This window comes from Nelumbo lutea, chromosome 4 (assembly GCF_056320005.1).
Source record: "Nelumbo lutea isolate HS-2025 chromosome 4, American lotus-T2T, whole genome shotgun sequence".
NCBI classification, from domain to species: Eukaryota; Viridiplantae; Streptophyta; class Magnoliopsida; order Proteales; family Nelumbonaceae; genus Nelumbo; species Nelumbo lutea.
Genome location: NC_142687.1, coordinates 60,823,151 through 60,849,337, shown reverse-complemented (window position 1 = coordinate 60,849,337; position 26,187 = coordinate 60,823,151). Strand labels below are relative to the sequence as shown.

Genomic DNA, 26,187 nt, shown 5'->3' with positions numbered 1-26,187 from the left:
CTACATACAGAACCAAGAAGCTAACCTTATCTCCACTGTACTTCCTGTAAACACAAGGTTCATCTGGATTCTGCTCGAAGTCAAACGATTTGACGGCATAGTCAAAATGGATGTTCCAACTTCTAGAAGCTTGTTTAAGTCCATAAATGGATCTATTAAGTTTACATACCTTGTTTTCCTGACCCGCAGCTATGAAGCCTTGCGGCTGCTGCATATAGATATCATCAATAAGATCTCCATAATCGATGCCCTCTTTCTAAGTGTACCCTTTCGCTACCAAACGAGCTTTGAAGGTCTCAACCCTACCATCGGGGCCCTTCTTCCTCTTGTAAATCCATTTGCAACCAATTGCTTTTACCCCGGAGGGCGGATCTACTAGAGTCCAGACTCCTTTGGTCTCCATTGAGTCCATCTCTGCTATCATGGCCTCCATCCACTTCTGGGAATTTATGTCCAACATAGCTTCCGCGTAAGTCACGGGATTCTCCTCACTAGTCAAGGTTTCCACCAGGTAATTATCCTGGTCATAACCATAACGGACTGGTGGCCTGTATACCCGAGTGGATCTTCTAGGTTGGTCACTACCTGGAACTTGTGGGACATCTCCCACTGCTCCTGAGCTCTCATCATCAAGAACAATTTCCTGACGATGGGTGTCCAGGATATAATCGATCTCCAAGAACTGGGCATTTCGACTGCAAAACACTTTCTGCTCACTTGGGTCATAAAAAAGGTAACCTACAGAGCCTTTTGGGTAGCCTACAAATAGGCAACGGCTAGTCTTGGATTCCAACTTGTCCACACTCGTTCTTTTAACGTGTGCTGGACAGCCCCAAATCTTCAAGTATTTGACACTTGGTTTCTCTTCGGTCCAAAGTTCATATGGAGTGTTCGGAACTGATTTGGTTGGAACCTGATTCAGCATGTAGATCGCAGTATCTAATGCGTAACCCCAAAAGGATGTGGGTAACTCTAAGTGTATGAGAAGTGACCGGACCATATCTAATAAGGTCCTATTCCTCCTCCCTAAAATACCGTTAAGTTGTGGTGTAGAAGGAGGAGCTAACTGTGATACTATCGCATTGTCCTTTAAGTAGTCCCTGAACTCGTCAGAGAGATACTCGCCACCTCGATCAAATTGAAGGGCTTTAATTTCTCTCCCCAACTATTTCTCGACCTCGATCAGAACAAAAGTATGATCCCTACTCCAATTATTACAATCCGGGGTGGAGAGATCATCCAAATCTAAGCTACGAGAACCAAGGAGGACAGTAGAAATATCAGCCCCAGTATTTCAGTCGACAGTCCCAGTTTTCAATACCCATCACAACGCAAGGCCAACCCCCGAATTCAGGTATGTCCTTAGATGATATAGTTAAGGCTCTCGCTACTAATACTCAACAATTTCAATAGGAAACGATAACCAGCATTCAGAATTTAGGAACCAAATTAGCCAACTTGCCACTTCCATTAGCAAGTTGGAGGCGCAGAACTCCGGGAAACTACCCTCACAAACGGTAGTTAATCCGAAAGAGAATGCAAGTGTGGTGGTGTTGAGGAGTGGAAGAGAGTTGCAGCCCCAACCAAGTTCACCATTGAAGGCAGCCAAGGAAGAGGAAGGACAAGGGTCAAACAACTACCCCCATTGAGGTAAAATCAGACTCCCCTCTCCCTAAGGTTACTAATGTTGTACCACCTTTTCCTAGTAGGTTGGCAAGTTCAAAGAGAGAGGAATATGAACAAGAAGTGTTAGGAACCTTTAGGAAGGTGGAGATCAACATTCCCTTGCTAGATGCAATAAAACAAATCCCTAAATATGCAAAATTATTGAAAGAGTTATGCACTAACAAGAGGAGGTTGCGAATTGATGAAAAGGTAAGAGTGGGGGAGAACGTTTCAGCCGTAATTAAGAGGACCCTGCCAGAAAAGCGTGCTGATCCAAGTATGTTTACCCTACCTTGTGTGATTGGCAATAAACGAATCGAGCATGCCATGCTAGACTTAGGTGCATTATTAATATCATGTCATACTCGATTTATTGTGCATTGAGACTAGGTCCTTTAAAAGAGACTAGAGTTGTTATTCAATTGGCTGATGGTTCTAATGCATACCCAGAAGGGATTGTTGAGGATGTATTAGTGCAGGTTAACGATTTGATCTTTTCAACTGATTTTTACATCTTGAAGATGGAAGAAGACACAACCATGAGTTTAGCCCCACTTCTATTAGGTTGGCCATTCATGAAAATGGCCAAGACCAAAATAGATGTGGACAAGGGTACCCTCTCCGTCGAGTTTGACGGAGAGATTGTAAAATTTAATATTTCTGATGTAATGAAATATCCTAGTGAGTGTCATTCGATCTGTTCTATTGATACTATCGATTCAGTTGTATAGGAAGTCTTTGGAGAGGAGGACATTGACGATGAGCTGGAATATAAGGCACAATCAGACAGGGAGGAGGAGATCGATGATCGAATGTTTCTCACACAAGGCTGCTACCCTCTGTTTTACAGGCTCCGGAGCTGGAACTAAAGACCCTACCTGATCACCTAAAATATGCCTACTTGGGAGAAAAAGAGACACTGCCTATGATCATTGCAAAAGGGTTGACTGAGGAGCAAGAGGAGAGGCTCATCAAAGTCCTAAAAGACCATAAGGAGGCGATTGGCTGGACCCTAGCTGACATAAAAGGGGTCAGCCCCTCGATTTGCATGCATAGGATCCTTTTGGAAGATGATGCCAAACCGGTTAGAGAACCACAAAGGAAACTCAACCCGGTAATGAAAGAGGTAGTAATGAAAGTGGTGCTTAAACTATTACATGAAGGGATAATTTATCCAATTTCAGACAGCAAATGGGTAAGTCCTATTCATGTTGTGCCTAAGAAAACTGGGATGACTGTAGTAAAAAATAAAAATAATGAACTAATTCCCATGAAGGTACAAGGTGGCTGGCGAATGGTAATAGATTTTCAAAAACTCAACTTGGCCACTCGAAAGGACCATTTTCCCCTACCCTTCATTGATCAGATGCTAGAGAGGTTGGCAGGTAAGGCTTTCTTTTGTTTTCTCGATGGATTCTCCGGGTATTATCAGATTGTTATTAAACAGGAGGACCAAGAGAAAACAACATTCACTTGTCCATTAGGCACTTTCGCCTACAGACAAATGCCCTTTGGTTTATGTAACACTCCAGGCACTTCTCAAAGATGCATGATGAGCATATTTTTTTATTTTATTGAAAAATGCATTGAAGTGTTCCTGGATGATTTTACTGTTTATGTCGATTCGTTTGATGACTTCTTGAATAGTTTAAGTAAAATTCTGAATAGGTGTGTGGAAACAAATCTTGTCTTAAACTATGAAAAATGTCATTTTATGGTGAAGGAGGGTATTGTGTTGGGACATGTAGTTTCAGCTAGAGGAATAGAAGTCGACAAGGCAAAAATTGATTTGATTGTGAGTTTACCTTACCCTACAAATGTTAGGGAGGTTCATTCTTTTCTTGGACATGTAGGTTTCTATCACAGGTTCATCAAAGATTTTTCAAAAATTGCCCTGCCATTGTCCAATTTACTGCAAAAAGATGTGCCTTTCGTTTGATGATAAGTGCAAGGAAGCATTTAACAAGCTTAAAAATTTATTAACCATTGCACACATCATTCAACCACCCAATTGGATCTTTCCCTTTGAGATCATGACTGATGCAAGCAATTATGCAATAGGGGCTGTTTTAGGGCAGCGAATAAATGGGAAGAGCCATGTCATTCACTATGCTTCCAAAACGTTGAATGCTGCATAGAGCAATTACACAACCACTGAAAAAGAGCTATTAGCTATTGTGTTTGCTTTAGAAAAATTTAGGTCATATTTGCTTGGCTCTAAAGTGATTGTTTGTTCTGACCATGCAGCTTTAAGATACCTACTAGCAAAGGAGTCGAAACCAAGGCTGATAAGGTGGATACCCTTGCTCCAAGAGTTCAATCTAGAAATCAAGGATTGAAGGGGAGCTGAAAATTCGGTGGCTGATCACCTAAGTAGGATGGTGAAAGACGAGGACTCCTCTCCCATCTGTGAGTTGTTTCCTGATGAGCAGTTGTTCCATGTGAGAGGTATGACTCCATGGTATGCTGACATTGTGAATTACTTGTGGGGGCCATTTTGGGCCAAAGAGGACTGCTCAAAAAGTCTTGGATAGTGGGCTGTATTGGGCCACCCTATTTAGATATGCCTACTTGTTTTGCAAAAACTGTGAAAGATGTCAACAAACAAGTACACTATCTCGCAGGAATGAGATGCCCCCAAACCCCCATTCTTATATGTGAAATATTTGATGTTTGGGGCACTGATTTCATGGGACCCTTCCTCCCCCTCTTGTGGTTTTTCTTACATACTTTTGGCAGTCGATTATGTCTCAAAATGGGTGAAAGCCAAAGCCACCAAAACTTATGATTCTAAATGTGTTGTAGGGTTTATAAAATCTAATATCTTCAATAGGTTTGGCATTCCTCGAGCCATCATAAGTGATCAAGGGACCCATTTTTGCAATAGAACAGTTGAAGCCTTGTTGAGAAGATATGGGGTGTACCACCAAATTGCCACTGCTTATCATCCCCAGACTAACGGGCAAGCTGAAATTTCCAATAGAGAGGTAAAGTCCATCTTGGAAAAGACGGTGAATCTAGGAAGGAAGGATTGGAACATACATCTAGATGATGCTCTCTGGGCATATCGGATAGCTTACAAGACCCCAATAGGTATGTCCCCTTATAGGTTAATTTTCGGCAAATCTTGCCACTTGCTGGTGGAAATTGAACATAGGGCCTCTTGGGCAATCAAGCAATGCAACATGAACATGGAAGAAGCAGGGAAGGAAAGGAAGCTCAAGTTGCAAGAATTGGAAGAGTTGAGGTTAGAGGCATATGAGAATTCAAGAATCTACAAGGAAAAGACCAAATCGTTCCATGACAATGCACTCTCAAGAAAACAATTTAAAACTGGACAAAAGGTCTTATTGTATAATTCTCGACTTCAACTCATGCCAGCTAAGCGGCGTTCTAGGTGGATGGGTCAATTTACTGTGACTAATGCTTTTCCCTATGGTGCAGTAGAGATCAAAAGTCTCGACACAGGTAAGATCTTCAAGGTGAATGGACATCGATTGAAGTTGTTCCACGAGGATGTAAATGTCCCCTCTATAGTAGACATCTCATTGGACATTCTACGGTATTCTTTGGATTAAAGGAGCAATAGGAGGACATTGAGCATAACAACGTTAAACAATTGCGCTTGTGGGAGGCAACCCATTGTGTTTAGTTAATTTTGTTATTTCGTTTTGATTTTTGTGTTTAGCAGGAACCTCACAAGGCAAACAGGGAAGTACCCCCAAATCCTTCTACTTTATGCATAATCACATACATTGGGGACAATGTATAAATTAAGTGTGGGGGGATTAGGGAAATCTTATGGAAATTTGGGATACCTTACCCTTTTAAAATTTCTGCTCCCGGAAACTTATCCTTGAATGATTTCAACTTATCAGGAATCATGTGCTTAGGCTGAATAGATAAGATAGGATGCAAGCATGACTAACTGAATCTTTCTTGGCTGCATATGGTACCTCATGATTTTGATCGATCAATAGGCAAGATGCATAAGGGTTTGATTGATTTTCACATAATTATCTATCAAACTTGGTTTGATTATTCTAGAACTTGTTGTATTAGGCATATTGAGACCATGATCAATGAATTCATGGATCAGGCGGTGAAACCCTGTGATTCTTGTGCAAAAAAAATAAATAAATAAATAAATAAAAGAGAAAAAATTGAAAATAAAATCGTGACTAATGTGAGATGGAGCATAAAATGCACTCACATCTAGAAACAAAAACAAGTGTGAGATGGAGCATAAAATGCACTCACATCTTGAAATGAAGGCAAGGATGAGATGGAGCATAAAATGCACTCACCCTAGAACCCCAACCCCATTCTCGCCTTCAGATCCTAGGAATTCATACTAAGTGGTGGAGATGTTATACATAACAAACTTATGGCAATAAGCATACCTTGTTTTGATTCAAAGAAAAGTAATTGCTTCTGGCTGAATTGGTTTGTTAAAGCAATGAGTACCCATTCAGCCAAGGATGTTTCAGCCGGGAAGGCTTGTCTCCTGTACTATCGATTTAACCTAGGACCATGGGGAATGGTGATTTGCAATCACTCTTGGACAAGAAGAAGGGGAGAAAGAGATATAAAAGAGGGAAGGTTACCAAGTCTGAATTAAAGCATGCAATGAACCAGGCCTCATGTAGAGAAAAATAAAGATTGAAAAACAATAGTTAGTCTCTCTTGTGTTACTTGAGATTTTTGCCTTGCCCGAGGACCGGCAAAGTTTAAGTGTGGGGGGATTTGATAAGACTGAAAAGAACCCTATTTTTTGTCCCATAAATTTCATCCTTTTATACTACCTTAGAACTTAAATGCACTAATTACTCTTGTATTTCAATTCAGGGCAAGAAAGAAGGCAATTGGAAGGAAACAAGCCAATTCAGGTGATTTTGCACAGTTTCGGCAACAGTCAGTGATCTGGGCCTAACTCAAAATTCCGGACTCCGAATTGGTCAATTCAATAAGCATTAGAAAGAAGAAAGAAAGGCCCACAACCTTTGTGTTTTGGGTTTTGACTGATTCGGTCCACATCGAGTACGAAATTGGGCCCGAAGTCGGTGCAAGTTCGCAGCCAGGCCCATTTAACAGCTGAAACCCAACTCGCAGGAGAACCTAGAAGCAGCCCAAGTAGCAGAGAAGCCCAACTCGGATGCATGAGTCTAGAGTTCTAATTCGAATGTAATCTCCCAAGAGGGAGAGAGTCTTATTAGATCTAAACTTTGAATGTAATCCTATAAGGATAAGAAGGTTGGGGATTATATAAGAGATAGGATAGGATCAAGACTCCCTAAAGATAAGATGATCTCCTAGAAGGAGTTAGAAAACAGTCCTCTCCTTTGGAAATATAAAGAGGGGGGTGAACCAGCTCTAGCATCACTCATTCCAAGATCCAAGAGATCATCAAGAGGCCAAGAAGCTCAAGGAAGCAGTCCGGCTATGGAGAAGAAAGGCATGGAGATTGCGCAAATCATGAGTAGTTAAGCTTCTTTTTCTGATTCAAGGGGGGAGGTTCGATTGTGTCATTGTGAGGTTCTATAGTCATTTTATTTTCTTGCTTTCTAATTCAAGTATTCATTGATTCTTGTGCATATTTTTATTGAATGTTGATGTTAATTAGTTTAACAAACTGAATTAATGTTGATTTTCCTATTGCTATCCATGATTTCGGTGATCCATAATTGTCACGAATAATGGTACAAGTAGCAATTAGGTTGATATCTTTTTGGGTCAATTGTTCGTGACAGCCTTTGACCAACATTTTATCATGGTTCAACCTAAAGGAATTGATGGAAAAAAATTCAATAATTGTAGCTATCTCAATTATTGTTATTTTAGTTTAACTGTTTTCACAAATCTTAATGCTATCATTGTTTAACACGAAACAATATCGTACCCAGTTGAGTGGTGATAAGTGTTGATCGAATGCTGGGTTTGGTCAACTGAATTAGGAAAACACAAGGTTTATTATGGCTATCCTAGTACTAAGGTTAAATGCTTGAATTGTAAGAATGCTGAATTGTACCTAGGATCGATGGCCAATCGATTCAACCCGAACCTTTGAACCATAATTCGATAAGACTGATTTTTCTCTTGTTTGCTTAGTTTGTTATTCTTTTAATTTTAGTTATTAAATTTTTCCACACAATTACTTTATCAGTTCTGCTAAGAGATTACTGAATTGCTCCCTGTGGGATTCGACCTAGTACCACTTTTACTACAAATTTTTTATTGTGGAACTAATACTAATTTTGAGGGCTTCGACAAACCCGTCATTGGTACATCAAAGACAGCCCAATCTGACACTTAGTGCAGTATCACAATCGAGTCTAGGGGTTGGGTGTAACTTTCCAGTTTTGCACATCAATCTCCAAGGTCCAGGGCAATATTGGAAATCTGGTGTAGTTCAAAGATTCAATTAAACCTACACTATATGTGCCTAGGGTCTCACACTGGCAGCTGAGACAGGCCACCCCAACCAACTTGGTGGCACCACAGTGTTAGCCTTGTCAGGATAGGTCTCCCCAGACCGACCCACATGGCTGTGAATGTTCTAAACTAACACGAGTCTCATTAAGTGTCCAGTTTAAGTGTATTACACAGAAACGTACCAAGGAACATGAATCAAATATGCACTTTTATTCATTTACAATAAACTCATATAGTACATCATCTTAATTGAAAGCTAAGGGCATACAAAACTATCTAACAACGGGCTAAGAGGTTAAGTGTAAGGCCATTGAGGGTATGACCTGATGGGCTAATCTTGCATCTACCCACAGTCTCTGGGTGCTGCAAGGTGGCTTGCCCCAGAGACCACTTAGGGTAAGTGTTGGGCCCATAGAGCCCTTGTGATGGGTTTCACTAGGTGCACTGTACATAACAGTGTATTCGGCCAGGCCTTGTAACAAAGGCTGGCTGGGCTGAACCCATGTGGTTGATGTGTAGATCAATGTTTGGGTCCCATGCCTTACAAAGAAGCCCAACTGGGCAGTAGTTTGGAAGGCCGAGTGAGCACATAACTTTATTGGGCCTAAAGCCCATTTCGAACTGGGCTGATTTGATCAGTTAAATGAAGGGTGAAATCTGAGATTAGCTTAGCAGATAGGATTGGGTCTTAACCCTATCCACTCAGAGGTCCATATCTGAATGTGATTCAGATCTGGAAACCTCCTAATAGGGTTAGGAGGGGGCTGATCTAATCTGCAGATAAGATAAGGGTTTACCCTTATCACTTGAAGAGAATTCTGATCCAAATATGATTTGGATCAGCAACTCTTAATGGGATAAGGAGTTGATCCCTTTAAGCTTATAAAAGGAGGAGGGGGTGGCAGCCTTTAGAAGACACATATATTCACATCCTCTTCAGAGCTGAAATCATAGAAGAGATAATTCAGCATTACTGTGCTAAATCTCTCTTCCCGCCTCCTTCCTGCCGCTGCCATATCTGCTAGTTCGATCTTCTGTTCTTAGAGGGTGTGATCAAAATTAGATCTTGATATTAGTCCTATGTGAAAGGGCTGATTGGAAGTATTTCTCATGTTCCATCTAACTAATTTTTGCGAAGGATCTGGTTCTTTTGAAGAATGCTGTTAATTCTGTTCCATCCTGCATTGTGCCATCTTCAGTGGGAGCAGCCATGGTGTGTGCAAGAGCCACTATTGAATCAGCATGGGCCAAGCACTTATAGCCCATGAACGTAGCACATCACACATCCATACATGACATGCAGGGAAGAATTGATCCAATCGATTAATATCTGTAAAGCCCATATTAAAGAAGCCATTGGAAGAGATCAATCTAGGTTGTATTCTTCCTTGATTTCTGCACAAGTGGTAATCGAATTCAGCTAGGCCTTTCATGTTTATTTTCTCCATTAATTCAATCTTTTTTGCTGTAATTGAATGATGTTTCATGTAATTTCAGATCTGTAATTAGTTCTCTAGGGTTATTCGAATGAATTAGATTCAATTTTGATGTTTCTTGATTAGAAATTTAATTGTTAGAACTACTAGACGAATTGATCTTAATCTTTGTAATGTCTGAATTGCTTGAGAAAGAATTTAGGCAATCTCAATTCTGTTTGGCCGAACTGTTCTTCTTTCTTGGACTTTTTAGATTGCTTGAGAAAGATTCTAGAAATTCAGATGTGCTAATCAAGAACCGAATTGAGTGCAAGGTTAGAGATAACTTGCACAATTCGGTTGGTGATCATTCAATCTAAAATTTTGCCCTAGAATTTCTAGATCTTAATGCATACATGGGGATTAGATTCTTACTAGAGATAGAAGAATCATCACTCATGTATAGAATGAACATGCGCTTGAGAGAAGTTGTTCATTGCCTTAGGGTTTCACCAAACCAGGGCTGAATCCTAATCTAATTGAAAGACCTAGAAATCTAATTGTTGAATCAATTCTATGCATAGTTAGCTTGTCTTCTCAATTTGCTTGCAAGGTGTTTGATCAAAGTTGTTAGAGCTAGTTTGTTAGATAGAAATTCAGTTTTTTTTTTAGGTTAGCATTTCGGTTAATCAGAAAATAGATGGCTGATATATTACTAGTAGTTTTTGTATAAGTCCTCGTGGGAACGATACTCTATTCATCACTCTATTACTTGTGCAGCTAGTGCACTTGCTAGCATAGCAAATACGCATCACTCCACTAGGCGATTAATTTTAGTAGAGTTCGAGTAGGAGTAGGTCTCTAAAGCTGCAAGAAAGAGTATAAAAGAAAAATGGAAGGAATAAAGACTCTCGATTTTTTTACAAGAACCAAAGGAGAAGCGTTGGCCCATGTTCAACTAGGGTTTTCTTTTGTTTGAATCTTTTAGTCTTTCTACAATGTGAACAATGATTGATTTTATTTCAATTATGTAATTAATCTTTTAATTTAATCCAATTGATGGTTATTCAGTTATTTCGATTTCTTGATTATGGTTTTAATATTAAGAGTAACTTCGGCCGATTTGCTCTTATTTATTGAGATTACTTATATTGCTTGAGAAAGGGTTAAGTAATCAGACTAGCTGATCAAGTACCTTAGAGATAATTTACATGATTCGTTTGGCATTCATTCAGCAAGAACTGCTATCATTTGATTTTCTTGTCATTAATGCATCTATAGTAATTAAACCCTTGATAGAGATATAGGGGCTATTACATGTTAGATAGATTGGCATGTTCTTGAAAGAGACTGTTCATGAAAATAGGGAAATCGCCAAACCGTAACTGAAATTAACATCAGTTGGATATTTTAATAAGATAATTATGGAACTGATTTTGAGATCAATTGAGTTTTCGTGAAGTGCTTTCTCTATTTAGTTATGGTGATTTAATTTGAGAGCACCTAGGATAGTTAGCTAATTAAGAGTTAATTAATTAATTTTCGGATTATCAGATAACATAAGGTAGATTAAGTACTAGTAGTTGTTGGATTAATCCTCGTGGGAACGATACTTCATTTACTCATCAGTATATTATTTGATCGACTAGTGCACTTGCTAGTGTAGTTCCAAACACATCAATATGGCTTTTAATCTATGTTCCATTTCTATTTTTTCATCTCTGAGATTTTCCTCCTATCTCTATGACGAAGACTGCAAATTACGTCTCTGAAAATGTGGGAAATCACATAGGGTGCATGGAGCCAACTGTTTCAGCTGCATAACCCCACCAACTTTTGTGAGGGATCACCCACTCATCGTATGAGCTTTCCCTTTGGCCTCTGTCAGACAAGGTTCATTGCCATTTTAGGTTAAACCTTTCTGTCTAGTGAGTGCTCACCCATCATATTCGTGAACACCAAGGTATTGTGAGAGAGTTTTCCATTTTAGGATAGGCCCATCCCACATCAGTCTATGACACCCCTATCATCTTATGAAACATTCAAACAGATCCAACAGCAAATGGATAGCCCAATTTTATGGTGCATTTCCTCATTACTGAAAGATGCATCTTCATGTTAATGATGGAAGGCATTTAAGGAGTTCATCACATGAATCTCCATATCACATGCACTCATATTTCAGTGGAGGGAACGAAATATTATGCCCTAGTTTTACTTAGGTCAAACCAAAGCAGCTCCCACTGACTTTCTCAAAACTAGATTTAGATGGGCCCTAAATGGCTAGGGATCCGCATGGTTCCTCTTGGGGAGGAAACTGGTGTGGTGCCCACCACGAAGGTAGATCATCCAATGATCTTAAGGACACCATGGCAATGATGTGCATTTAGCCATGGTGTGCGTAAGAGTCACTTATCAAATCAGCATGGGCCAAGTGCTTATGGCCCATGAATGTAGCACATTACACATCCATACACATCACATGCATGAAAACCATAATTGATCCGATCAATTAAATAACTGTAAGACCCATAATTAAAACCCAGATATTATCATAATATTACCATTAATATTATCTTGGTATATGGCTGAACTATAAAGAGCAGTTCGGCCCATATAGCTTTTGTGCTGAATTGGGCTTAAAGCAGTTTTAACAAATTAAAACTGGGTTTTACAGCAATGAGCCAAATTGCATCTTGCAATTAACCATCAATTCCTGGATCCATGTAGAAAAGTTTAGGGCCTAGAACAGCCCCTATCGAACCACAAATTCAGTCCAACCAGTTTGATCCAATTTGTTTCAAATGGGTCTAGGATTTGATGTTTAATTTCAAGATTTAATTCAAGATCATGATCTGAAATTAAATTACTGATACAAGACAATCAAGAATAAGTAGGAGGGTTGTTCATAAGTATGCTACCCTGCAAAACAGAGGTTAGTTCACAGTATGTAGTTTCCAAACTACAAATCGCAGATGGCAAAGCCAAATCTATTAAATTCTCTTCCTTGCGATTTCTGCTTCATCTTTGAATGAAATAAAATAGAAAATCTAATTTTCTATTAATATTAAATCAGAATTGAATTCCTATACATTTCGTCTAAAAAAATTAAAATTAATTAATTACAAACCAAGAATGAAAAGAACAGCAGGTGCACAGATTTCTTGCGCCATTAAAGAATTTGATCTCCACCATATGAACAGCCCAAAAATCAAGAAAAATACACAGAACAATTCTAAATATTAATCAGATTAATAAAGATTTAATTTCAGATCAATTGCCCAAAAACTGGGAACCAATTTCCCAGAAAAACGTTATCTGCACAAATCGGGTAGAACGCCTTCTTCCCATTTGCACAGACTAGATCTGGTTTAATTTGGTTCAAGATTTAAACCTGGCTCTGATACCACTAAAAAGATAAGAGATCCATCATATGGATGGCTGAACCCTGCAAGAAGGTTGGGCAAAATTTCAAAAACTTCTCTCTCACCCATGTGGGAATCGCATTTTTTATTTTAGAAAACTACATTTTCAAGGATCAATCTTAAAATCAAACTATACCAGGTCTGAAACCAAAAGGGAGGAGAGGGATATACTTGATACAGAGTAATGGTAAACCCCTAGTGAAGGTGTTCATGCCCAAGGAGAAATCCAAAGACTGCTTCCACCGAAGATGACACGGTGCAGGATGAAGCAGAATCAACAGGATGGCTCTTCAGCAAGAACCGAATTCTTCAGCAAGAATGTAAAGGAGGGCTGTTGAGCACGACTTCAGATTACCTTTTCTAGCAAAAGGCAATATCAAGAACCTTTCTTGATCACACTCACAGGTGGAGATCGAACTGACAGTGGCAGAAAGAGCAAGAAAGAGCAGAAGATAGAAGCAGTCAAACTGTAGATTCTTCTCTCTGTGATTTGTGAACTGAGAACTCTTGTTCTATTTTCTTTTTTTTTTCTTTTTTTTTTGGAGGTTTGCCCTGCTCCTCTATTTATAGACTTTAAAGAGAGGATCTCCTAATCCCATTAGGAGTTTCCTAATCCAAATCATGTAATTGGATCTGGACTCTCTTTAAGATATAAGGATAATTCCTTATCTTACCTATAGATAAAGATCATCCTTCCTAAACAAATTAGGAGTTTCCTAATCCAAATCTCTATTTTGATTCGGACCCTATGAGTGGATAAGGATTATCCCTTACCCTATCAACTGATCCAAATCTCAGATTCGCCCCCTTTTAAATTAATCTTATTAAGCCAGATCGAATTGGGATTTAGGCCCATTAAGTCCATGTGCTCACTAAACCTCATAATCTACTGCCCGGTTGGCTTTCCTCGTAAGCCGTGGGAACCAAACATTGATTTACACACAATCACATGGGTTCAACTCAGCCTCTGTTACAAGGCCTGGCAGAATTCATTGTTGGAAATAATGAACCACTGAGTCCATCACCATGGGCTCTTAATGGACCCAACATTTACACTAAATGGTCATTGGGTCAAGCCATCTTATAAAAACCCAAGGACTGGGCAGATGCAAGATTAACCCATCAGGTATTACCCTCAATGGTCTTACACTTAACCTCTCAGCCCATAATGATCAAACACTACCCGACAAGAGAGGACCTCTCCCTCGGCTGCAAGGTACAGTGTTGCACTCTTTACTCACATGGATCTTGGGAATTAAAACCTTTTGCAAACATTTTGAAACCATATATATATATATATATATATGTATGTATGTTTTTATATAAATATATTTTGCAAAACAAATTTCAATGGTTGAAATCAATTGTCGGCAGTTTAGGTTTCCATCAGAGAGAGTGCATCTCCGATCATTTACTTTTTCCAACAAAGGGGTTGATCCCGTAACTATGATCACTCACTCAGATGAATTCTCGGACTGTCCCAACATACCCAGGTTTTGAACATATATATATATATATATATATATATATATATATATATGTATGTATGTTTTTATATAAATATATTTTGCAAAATAAATTTCAATGGTTGAAATCAATTGTTGGCAGTTTAGGTTTCCATAAGAGAGAGTGCATCTCCGATCATTTACTTTTTCCAACAAAGGGGTTGATCCCGTAACTATGATCACTCACTCAGATGAATTCTCGGACTGTCCCAACATACCCAGGTTTTGACCCCTTTTAAGGATCTCACTGATTGGCATATCAAAGATAGCCCAATCTGGCACCTAGTGCAGAACCATAATCGAGTCTAGAGGTCAGGTGTAACATTCCAGTTTTGCCCATTCTCCAAGGTCCAATGTAATACTAGAATTCTGGTTTGGTTTAGGGTTTCAAGAAAACCCACACTGCATGTACCTCAGGTCTCACCCTGGTAGCTGAGACAAGCCACCCCCAACCAACTTGACGGCACATCAGTGTTAGCCTTGGCAAGATTAATCTCCCTAGATCTATCTAACGGCTGTGAAGATTCTAAACTAACACGAGTCTCATATGTGTCCAGTTTAAGGGTGTCACATAGAAAGACACCATAATAACATGAATCAAATATGTACTTTATTCATTTATAATAAATGTCATAATATACATCATTCTGATTGGAGCTAAGGGCATACACTGTCTAACACTTCATAAGATGGCTGGACCTAATGACCATTTAGTGTAAATGTTGGGCCCGTTAAGAGCCCATAGTGATGGACTCAAGGGTTCCTTGCATTCAGCAGTGAATTCGGCCAAGCCTTGTAATAGAGGATAGGCTGAGCCTATGTGGCTGATGTGTAGATCAATGATAGGGTCCCACACCATACAATGAGAGCCAAGCTAGCCAACATTAAAGAGGAAATGTGCCTGAAAGCTTAATGGGCCTAAAAGCCCATTTTGAACTGGGTTAATTAGATTAATTAAATAGGGGCAGATTTGGGATTTGGATCAGCAGATAAGATAAGGGATTATCCTTATCCACTTAAAGAGTCCAGATCCAAATAAAGATTTCTATCAAAGGAACTCCTAATTTGATTAGGAAGGCTGATCTTTATTTGCAGATAAAATAAGGGATTATCCTTATTACTTAAAGAGTCTAGATCAAAATAAAATATTTGGATTAGGAAATTTTCTCTTTAAGGCTTTAAATAAGAGAGCAGGGTGAACCTCCAAAGACACATTCGCTGAATACAGAGAAAAGGCAACACATTTAGACTGCTCTTGCCTTCTGCTCTATTTCTTCCTGCTCTTGCTGCCCCACCTTGTTTGATCTCCAATTCTTGGATTGGATCAAGATTGGATCTTGATATTGTTTCTTGCGAGAAGAAACAATCAAGAAGTTGTGCTCACTGTCCTATTCTATTCTTGCTGAATAATCACTAGTTCTTTGTGAAGAACTACCTGTTGATCCTACCTCACCCCAATTTGTGTCATCTTCAATGGAGGGAGGATTTGGTACTCTCTTTGGGTGCAAACACCTACATTGAGAGGAGTCAGACAGTTTGTATGCCCTAAGCTTCAATCAGTTTTGATGTTGTTTAGACATTTAATGTAAATGAATAAAGCGCATGTTTGATTCAAGTTCTGTGATAAGTTTCTATGTAAGACCCTTAAAAATTGGGCACTTAATGAGACTCGTGTTAGTTTAAAATGTTCATAGCCAGTGGGTCAGTCTGGGGAGACCTATCCAGATAAGGTTGTCACTGATGTGCCACCAAATTGGTTGGGGAGGCTTGTCTCAGCCACCAGGGTGAGACCTGAGGTACATGTAGTGAGGGTTCAACTTGAAACCCTGAATCAGACCAGATTTCTAGTATTTCCCTGGACCTTGGTGATGAGTGGGCAAAACTGAAAAGTTACACCTGACCCCTAGACTTGATTATGATACCACACTAGGTGGTAGATTGGGCTATCTTTGATATGTCAATCAGTGAGATCCTTAGAGGGGGTCAAAACCTGGGTATGTTGGGATGGTTCATGAACCCATCTGAGTGGGTGATCATAGTGACAAGATCAGCCCCTTTGTCGGACAAAGGTAATGATCGGGGAAGCACTCTCTCTGATGGAAACCAAAACTGCCGACAGTCGATTTCAACCGTTGGAATTTTGTTTTGCAAAATATATTTATAATGTATAATATATATGTACGGTTTTCAACTCATTTGCAAAAAGGTTTTAATCCCCAAGGTCCATCTTAGAGGAGAGTGCAGCACTGTGCCTTGCAGTCGAGGGAGAGGTCCTCTCTTGTCGGGTAGTGCTTGGATCATTATAGGCTAAGAGGTTAAGTGTAAGGCCATTTAGGGTTATACCTGATGGGCTAATCTTGCATTTGCCCACTGTCCCTGGGTTTTTATAAGATGGCTTGGCCCAAGGACCACTTAGTGTAAGTGTTGGGCCCATAGAGTCCATGTGATGGGCTCAAGGGGTTCACTAGGCTTTCTAGTGAATTCGGCTAGGCCTTGTAATAGAGGCTGGGCTGAACCCATGTGGTTGATGTGTAGATCAATTCTTGGGTCCCACGCCATACAAAGAAGCCCAACTGGGCAGCAGTTTGTAAGACTATTGAGCACTTGATGCATATTGGCCCTAAAGCCCATTTCGAACTAGGTTGATTTGATTAGTCACTTAAAGGGGAGGATCTGAGGTTAGGTCATGCCAAAAGGATTGGGTCTTGACCCTATCCACTCATGGAGACCAAATTCAAATTAGGATTTGAATATGGTAACCTCCTGATAAGATTGACGGGTTGTCGAAGCCCTCAAAATTAGTACTAGTCCCACAACAAAATATTTGTAGTAAAAGTGGTACTACATCGAATCCCACAGGGAACTAACAGTATTCTCTCAGCCGAATGAATATTATCATTGAGTGGGAAAATTAAATAACTGAAATTAAAAGAACAAGAAAGCAATAGCAAATTCAACTAACAAGAAGTAATCAGTCTTACAGAATTCTGGTTCAAGGGTTCAGTTTAGTCAATTGGCCATCGATCATAGGTAGACTTCGGTGGTCTTGCAATTCAAGCATTTAACCTTAGATTTATTAGAATAGCCATAATAAACCTTGGGTTTTCCTAAATCAACTGACCAAACCTAGCATTCGATCAACACTTATCACTAATTGACTGGGTACGATAGCGTTCCATGTCAACTAGTGATAGCATTAAGCTTTGTGAAAATAGTTAAACCAAAATAACAATAATTGAGATAACTGCAATTATCGAATTCTGTTCCATCATTCCCTTTAGGTTAAACCATGTCAATACATTGGTCAAAGGCTGTCATGAACAATTGACCTAGAAAGATATTAACCTAATTGCTACTTGTACCATTATTCATGACAATTACGAATCATCGAACTATGGATAGAAGTAGGAAAATCAACATTAATTAATTTGTCAGACTAATTAACATTAACATCCAATGGAAATATGCACAAGAACCAATGAATACTTGAATTAAAAAGCAAGATCTTAAATTAAATACAGAACCTCACAATGGCACAATCGAACCTCCCCTCTTGAACTGGAAAAGAAAAGCTTAACTGCTCATAATCTTCGAACTCTCCATGCTCTGCTTTTCAGTGGCCGAACTACTCTCTTGCTAGTTTGAGTTGCTTGATGATCTCTTGGAACATTGGAGTGAGTGGTGCTAGAGCTGGTCTGCCCCCCTCTTTATATAGCAAAGGGAGAGGGTTGTTTTCCAACTCATTTTAGGAGATTAACTTCAAATTAGAAAGTCCTAATCTATTTTGAACTAATCCTATCCTATCTCTTATCTAGTGATCTAATCCAATCTTCTTATCTTGATAGGATTACATTCAAGAATTTAATTCTAATAAGACTCTCTTTCTGGAGGTTACATTCGAAATTGGGGCTCTTGGCTCTTGAATTCGAGTTGGGCTGCTTTAAGAACTTGGCCTGCTACAAGGCTCTTCTGCGAGTTGGGATTCAGCTGTGAAATGGGCCTGGCTACGAACTTGCTCCGCCTTCAAACCCGGTTTTGTATTCGATGCATACTGAATCTGTCAAAACCCAAAACATAAAAGTTGTGGGACTTTCTTTCTTCTTTCTGATTCCTCTCGAATTGTCCAGTTCAGAGTCCGGAATTGAGAGTTATGCCCAGATTACTGACTATTGCCGAAACTGTGCAAAATCATCCGAATAGCCCTGTTTTCTTCCAATTGCCTTCTTTCTTGCCCTGAATCGAAATACAAGAGTAATGAGTCTATTTAAATTCTAAATTGATGTAAAAGAGTGAATATTAGGGGATAAAAATAGAGTAATTTTTAGTCTCATCAAATCCCCCCACACTTAAACTTTTCCCGTCCTCGGGCAAGGCAAAACTCAAGCAAAACAAAAGAAACTACCTACTGATTTTCAACAAGGCCTGATCCATTGCATGCTTCGGTCCAGACTTGGTAACCTTCCCATTTTCCATTTCTTTTTCCCTTTTTCTTGTCCAAGAGTGATTGCAAATCACCCTTCCTCATGGTACCAAGTTAAATCAACAGTCAAGGAAACAAGCCTTCCACCGGCTGAACCTTCTTGGACTGAACAAATACCCATTGCTTTAACAAACCAATTCAGCTAGACTCAATTATCTTTCTTTATTCCTTAGGTCAAAACAAGGTATGTTATTGACATAAGCTTGCCATGTATCACATCTCTACCACTTAGTATGAGTTCCAAGGGTCTGAAGGTGAGAATGGGGTTGGGGTTCTAGGGTGAATGCATTTTATACTCCATCTCACCTTTGCTTTTGTTTCTAGATGTGAGTGCACTTTATGCTCCATCTCACATTAGTCACGATTTTATTTTGTTTTTGCTTTTGTTTTTGTTTTTTTTTTTTTTTTTTTTTTTTTTTTTTTTGCACAAGAATGAATCACAAGGCATCAACATCTGATCCATGAACTCATCGATCGTGGTCTCAATATGCCTAACACAACAAGTTCTAGAATAGTCAAACCATGTTTGACAAATATTTATGTGAAAATCAATCAATCCCTTATGCGGACAACTTATATGCAACTTACCTATTGATCGATTAAAATAATGAGGTACCATATGCAGCCAAAAAAATTCAGTTAGTCATGCTTGCATCCTATCCTATCTATTCAGCCAAAGCACATGATTCCTGATAAGTCAAAATCATTCAATGATAAGTTTCCAGGGAGCAAAAATTTCAAAGGGCAAGGTCAAGAAGTGATGATCGTAGCATGCTAGGGTTATCCCAATTTCCCCCAGATTTCCCTAATCCCCCAACACTTAAGTTATACATTGTCCCCAATGTATGTAGTTATGCATATAGTAGAAGGATTTGGGGGAACTTCCCTATGTGCCTTGATGGGTTCCTTCTAAATACAAAATAACAAAATTAACTAAACACAATGAATTGCCTCCCACAAGCACAATTGTTTAACGTCGTTATGCTCGACATCCTCCTTTGCTTTTTTAACCCGATGAGTAATGAGGAATGTCCAATGAGATGTCTACCGTAGGGGAGGCATTTGCATCCTCATGGAACAACTTCAATCGATGCCCATTCACTACTTTTGATCTATACTTTACCACAAGGAAACACATCAGTCACAATAAATGAACCCATCCACCTGGAACGCAACTTACCCGGCATGAGTTGGAGTTAAGAATTGTACAATAAGACCTTTTATCCAATTCCATATTGTTTTCTTAAGAGTAAATTATCAGGGAACAATTTGGTCTTCTCTTTGTAGATTCTTGAATTTTCATATGCTTCTTGTTAGACTTTTTTATGCCCTTAGTTTCAATCAAGATGATGTACTTTATGAGTTTATTGTAAATGAATAAAAGTGCATATTTGATTCATATCTCTTGGTATGTTTCTGTGTAATACCCTTAAACTAGACACTTAATGAGACTCGTGTTAGTTTAGAATATTCACAGCCAGTGGGTCGGTTTAGGGAGACCCATCCTGACAAAGCTGACACTGTGGTGCCACCAAGTCGGTTGGGGTGGCCTGTCTCAGCTACTATGGTGAGACCCTAGGCACATACAGTGTAGGATTAATTGAATCTTTGAAATGGACCGGATTTTCAATATTTCCTTGGACCTTGGAGATTGATGGGCAAAACTGGAAAGTTACACCCGACCCCTTGACTCAATTATGATACTGCACTAGGTGTCGGATTGGGCTATCTTTGATATACCAATTAGTGAGATCCTTAGCAAGGGCCAAAACCTGGGTATGTTAGGACAGTCTGAGAATTCATCTGAGTGGGTGATCATAGTGACAAGATCAGCCCCTTTGTCGGACAAAGGTAATGATCGGGGATGCACTCTCACTGATGGAAACCAAGACTGCCAGAAGCCAATTTCAATCGTTGAGATTTGTTTTGCAAAATATATTTTATGTGAGATATGAAAGTGTATATATTATGGTTTCGAAATGATTTGCAAAAGGTTTTAATTCCCGGGATCCATATTAAGTAGAGAGTGCAACATTGTTCCTTGCAGTCGAGGGAGAGGTCCTCTCTTGTCGGGCAGTGTATGATCATTATGAGCTGAGAGGTTAAGTGTAAGACCATTGAGGATAATACCTGATGGGCTAATCTTGCATCTGCCCACAGTCCCTCGGTGTTACAAGGTGGCTTGGCCCAGAGACCACTTAGGGAAAGTGTTGGGCCCATAGAGACCATGAGATGGCTTTTAGGGGGGTGCACTATCCACAACAGTGTATTCGGCCAGGCCTTGTAACAAAGGCTGGGCTGAACCCATGTGGCTGATGTGTAGATCAATGTTTGGGTCCCATGCCATACAAGGAAGCCCAACTGGGCAGCAGTTTGGAAGGCCAAGTGAATACATAACCTTAAATGAGCCTTAAGCCCATTTTGAACTGGGCTGATTTGATTAGTCACTTAAAGGGGCGAATTCTGAGATGGATCAGCTGATAGGATTGGGCCCAGACCCTATCCATTTAGAGAGTCCAAGATCTAAATAAGATTTAGATCTGGAAGCCTCCTAATTAGATTAGGAGATGGCTGATCTAATTGCACAGTGGGGTATCGATATACTCGGCTCAACATCAGCTCGCTACATTACAGCTTGCCACAGAATGAGCTCGCTACAACGTGAGCTCAAGAACGTATGCTGAAAGGGAATACTCCAAGATGAGTCTATCCTAGCTCGCGGGTTGAGGGAATCAGCTTGCTCCAATACTTAGGCAAGAAGACTGCCCCAAAGGCAACCTCAGGCGGAATCACCTCGAGATATCTCCAGGAGCTCGCTACAAGGCAGCTCGCTATGGGATAGCTCGCTATTGAGTGACGCGGCGTTTTCAGGAAGCTTCTTATCTGACCAGACCGTACCCATCAGACTGCACCACGTCTCTTGACTGACGATGCAGTCCCTGCCAGCCCAGCAGACTGCACCCATGTCTCTCGAAAGGTGGTGGTGTGTCTATCCTTTTCGGGTTGTGTCTCTCATCTGATTGAGTAGTACTCTACAACAGTTACTTGCGCAGTCCTAGCAAATAACGACTGCGACAAAGGGCCAGTGGCGGTTATGCCCGATTTGACAAGAACATCTATATTTAAAGGCCCCGATTTCCAAGGGGTGAGGGTATTTTCTGAATTGATCTAGCGCTATCTGCACTCTTAGCTCTCTTTGCATTTCTTACAGCTCTTTCAGAGTTCTAACTTAAGCATCGGAGTATTCCCACCAGCGAGCTCCCCGGGAATTCTTCACCTTCCTCTTCTCAGGTACCGTCCGTCGCCAGTTAGGAGCTAGACGTTTGACCCAACCTCCTTCCAAACGGCTTGCCATACTGGCCTTCTCGCCTAAACATCCGAGCCAAGTGCTTTGAAAGGCCTTATTTGGACCAGGGTATTACTTCCTCAAGGGTTTTTAGACCTGTAAGGAAGTCTTTTTGAACCTTGGTCACATGAGGAAATTCAGTATCATAAAAAAGCTCCTATCATAAGAGAATAGTGGGTGAGGAATTGTAAGTCTTTGCAAAGTGGAACACAATGTAAAGCTTGATCTCCTTCTAGTTCGACACTCACCTTCCATCTCATTCATTTATAGTTAAATGATATGGTTCTGATTCCTGTTGATGATAAAGGATGGGTGAGTTTGGTCCAAATTCTTTCAAATACCTTTGTCCTCATTTCTCCCTCTAGCTAAGGACCTCAATGAAATCTCCTAGAGAACAACCTGTGATCCTTGAAATCAGCTTCAATATTGTAGATCATGATGAAGATAGTAAGATTGCTCAACTATGATGTAGGTCATGATCTTGTCCATTGGTGAACACAACTAGGGTTAGGGGTTCAATCAAGCCAAGCTGAGACGAACTCTGCATGTCTTGGCTCGGTTCGACTAGAATAATATTAAACTCTTGCTGAGTTTGAGTTCCATTTGATCTCTATTTCCTGGTTTGAGCTCGATTTGATTAAAATATCCAATGAGCTTGAATTTGGGTAGAAAGCTTGTAAATGAATATATTTTTACAATATATATATATATATATATATATATATATATATTATGCATAGAAAAAATATATTTTATACATAAGACATATTTTAATAATATATATTATAAAGTATATTTTTATATTCTATAATATATGTATGTATGCGAGCTTTTGAGCCAAACATTTTATTTGTCGAGCTGAAGTTCGAATAGCTAATCGAGCTTAGCTCAAGATTTAAACTTGAATAATTGAACCACAAACTATTCGATTAGAGCTGGTTCGATTGCAACAATAACTAGGATCACACTCAAAATGGGATAGAAATAAAAAATGGAAGAAGGATAAAATTCAGAACATTACAACACATTTATCACAAAGAAATTTCATTGAAATAATTTTCAAACAAAGGCCGGTATACCTTTTCAACTTAGCGTGGATATAAGATAGAAGTATTGGGAGAAGCTGCAATGGAGAATAGGGTTAATTTGGAATGATGGTTGTCACCATCAGGTGATGAATTTGGAGGTGCATGATAAGTGGGTACAGGCATCTTTAAAGGGAGAACGGGCAATGGCATTTCAAAATTCAGAGCTTGTATTGCTTGCCGTATGGAAGGCCGGAAGTTGTAGTCTGGGTGAGCACACCATAGCCCAACAACCATCAAGCACTCCACCTGTTTGTCATTAAAACTAGTGGTGAACAGTCTTGAATCAGCTGCTTCCAAAAGCTTTCCTTTCCCATAGAGCTCCCACACCCACTCTACCAGTATTATCTTGTTTTCTTCAGCCTTGGATTCAACAGACCTTCTTCCACAAGCAATTTCCAATGCAACAATTCCAAAGCTATATACATCTGACTCCTTGCTAGCCTTTCCAGTTGAAATACATTCAGGAGCCATGTATCCCATGGTGCCAGCCAAGGCAGTGGTTCTTGGCCCTTGTCCATGGTCTATAAGCCTTGCCAACCCAAAATCTCCAAGCTTGGCATTCAAGCTAGAATCCAACATTACATTGCTGGATTTGACATCCCTATGCACAACACACTGTTCCCACAATTCATGCAAATAAAGTATTGCAGAGGCCAACCCTATTGCTGCATTGTATCTCACCTCCCATGTCAACAAGCTACTCTCTCGAAACAGATGGGAATCAAGGCTTCCGTTGGGCATGAACTCATAAACAAGGAGAAGCTCTTTTCGTTGGTGGCACCAACCAACAAGTTGAACCAAGTTCTTATGCCGTAGTCGGCTTATGATCTTCACTTCAGATATATACTCCTTTATCCCTTGTTTAGATCCTCTGGAGACCCTCTTGACTGCAACATCCAAGTTGAGATCCTTCAAGAAACCCCGATAGACTGCTCCAAACCCTCCCTGACCAAGCTTCCCTTCTTCATTGAAGTTATTTGTTGCACGAACCAATTCTTTATAGGAGAACCTCTTTGGCCCGGCTCCCTTTTCAAATTCTTCATCAATGGCCAGATCAATGGCCCCAACGTCATCATCTTCGTCTCCACCCCTCTTCCTGCACAAAACGAACGAAATAACCATGATCAAGATACCTGCAGCAATCAGAGCACCTCCGCCAACAACCAAGCCAACCACCAATCCTACGGCCTTGTTCTTCTTGCCTGTTTCCAAGCTTGAACTAAACTCCCAGGAGTAGATTGTATGCAATTCGCTGGACTGTCCCGTGGCAGCAGAAAACCCGACAGTAACTTGTTCTGGTAAGTAGTCTCTCAGGTCTACTACATAAGAAAGGCTAGCCTTGATCCCACTGGATGCTGGATCGTTGGGGTACGTTAAGGAAACACTAAGATTTGTTGACGTAGAATTATAGCTGATCCGAGCCTGAGCTAGTCTCCCGTCTTTCATGCTGCCCGGCCCCGGCCATGAAACATTTGTCACAGACACGATAGAGTTAATATCGACACCTATGTGGTCGTGACTTGGATCAAAATTGTTTCTGAAGGTATCAAACTCCACGGCAACAATGGAGTAGTTCTCTGTTGAGTTGAATTCGAATTTTTTGTCAAAAAGACCAAGAGAGCGACCTGATGAGTTGGGTGGGAGCTTAGAACCTTCGGGAGCAAGAAAGAAGGCAAGGCCATCTGCACCAAAGGTTCTATTTTGAGACAACATGGTGAAGTTGAAATTAGTGGTGAAGTCGGTTAGCTTTCTTGTGGATTTGTCCCAGAGGTGCACCGGTTGCCAGTATTTGGCTCGCCCAACGGTAAAATAAGGGAGACCCTTGTCGAATTGATTTGGGGTCAGTTGGATGAGTTGGTCGGAGACATATGCGGAACCCTCGTACTGTATTTCACGCATGTTTGGGTTGAAGCTGGAGAAGTTGAAAGATATTGGTGTTGCAGAGGGGATAACTAATAATAATAGTAGAAGGACAAGCATATGAAACTGATCAGAAAGGTAATTTGGAGGTTCCACATAGAGGTGCCGTGAGTTGCAGAGAGCCATGCTTGAAAGGGTGGATGAGAATGAAAACCAGAGATTCCACATGGAAGTGCCGTGAGTTGCGGAGAACCATGCTTGAAAGGGTGATCAGAAAGGTAATTTGGAGACATTCTTTATATCTTTTTTTTTTAATTAATATTTAATTTCCTCCCTCCAAGACACCAACCAATACTTTTTCTATTAAACGTCAAGAGACACAGGAAGTTTCTGTAGAGCTTCTAATCAATTAAAATTGCAAGTTTGCCTTGTGGAAATCAAGGGACTCTGATCTATGTTGTGTGTTCTGTGGGGGTCTATCAATAATTTTTGTTTATTGTTTATATGATAACGAATGGGAATCATTTAACAAGAAAAATGATTAAATAATCATTGACATGTGGCCATGCTCACGGCCCATTAGCTGGATGCTAAGAATCAATAGTTAGTTTAAAAGTGGTTTCATAGTTTGTACGATGGAGCAAACAAATTTAGAGGGGAGTAAGGGGCTGTTTGGTTCGTGGGAATAGGGGTCTAGAATTGGAAGAATAGAAAATTCCAAATTCGAGCAGAAGACCATTCAAAACTGTATGTGGAAAACGATCGTTCCGTATACGATAATGGATTTAGAGTAGTCTCAATGACCATTGACCTGAGTCTTCGACGATGGGTTAAGGTACACTAATAATTTATGGCTGATGTAAACCCAAATTATTTATAATTGCTAGGTCAATGAGACTTTTCTAACGTACAAAATGGATGTCGAGACGGACACCAGGTGCCTCACACGCACATCCTATCATGCATTGGGA

At 40.0% G+C, this 26,187-nt stretch overlaps 1 pseudogene; it reads right to left on the bottom strand.

Annotated features, from left to right (window-relative positions):
• Positions 1–23,295: 23,295 nt before the first annotated feature.
• Positions 23,296–25,457, bottom strand: LOC148860825 (L-type lectin-domain containing receptor kinase IX.1 pseudogene; annotated as a pseudogene).
• Positions 25,458–26,187: the final 730 nt, after the last annotated feature.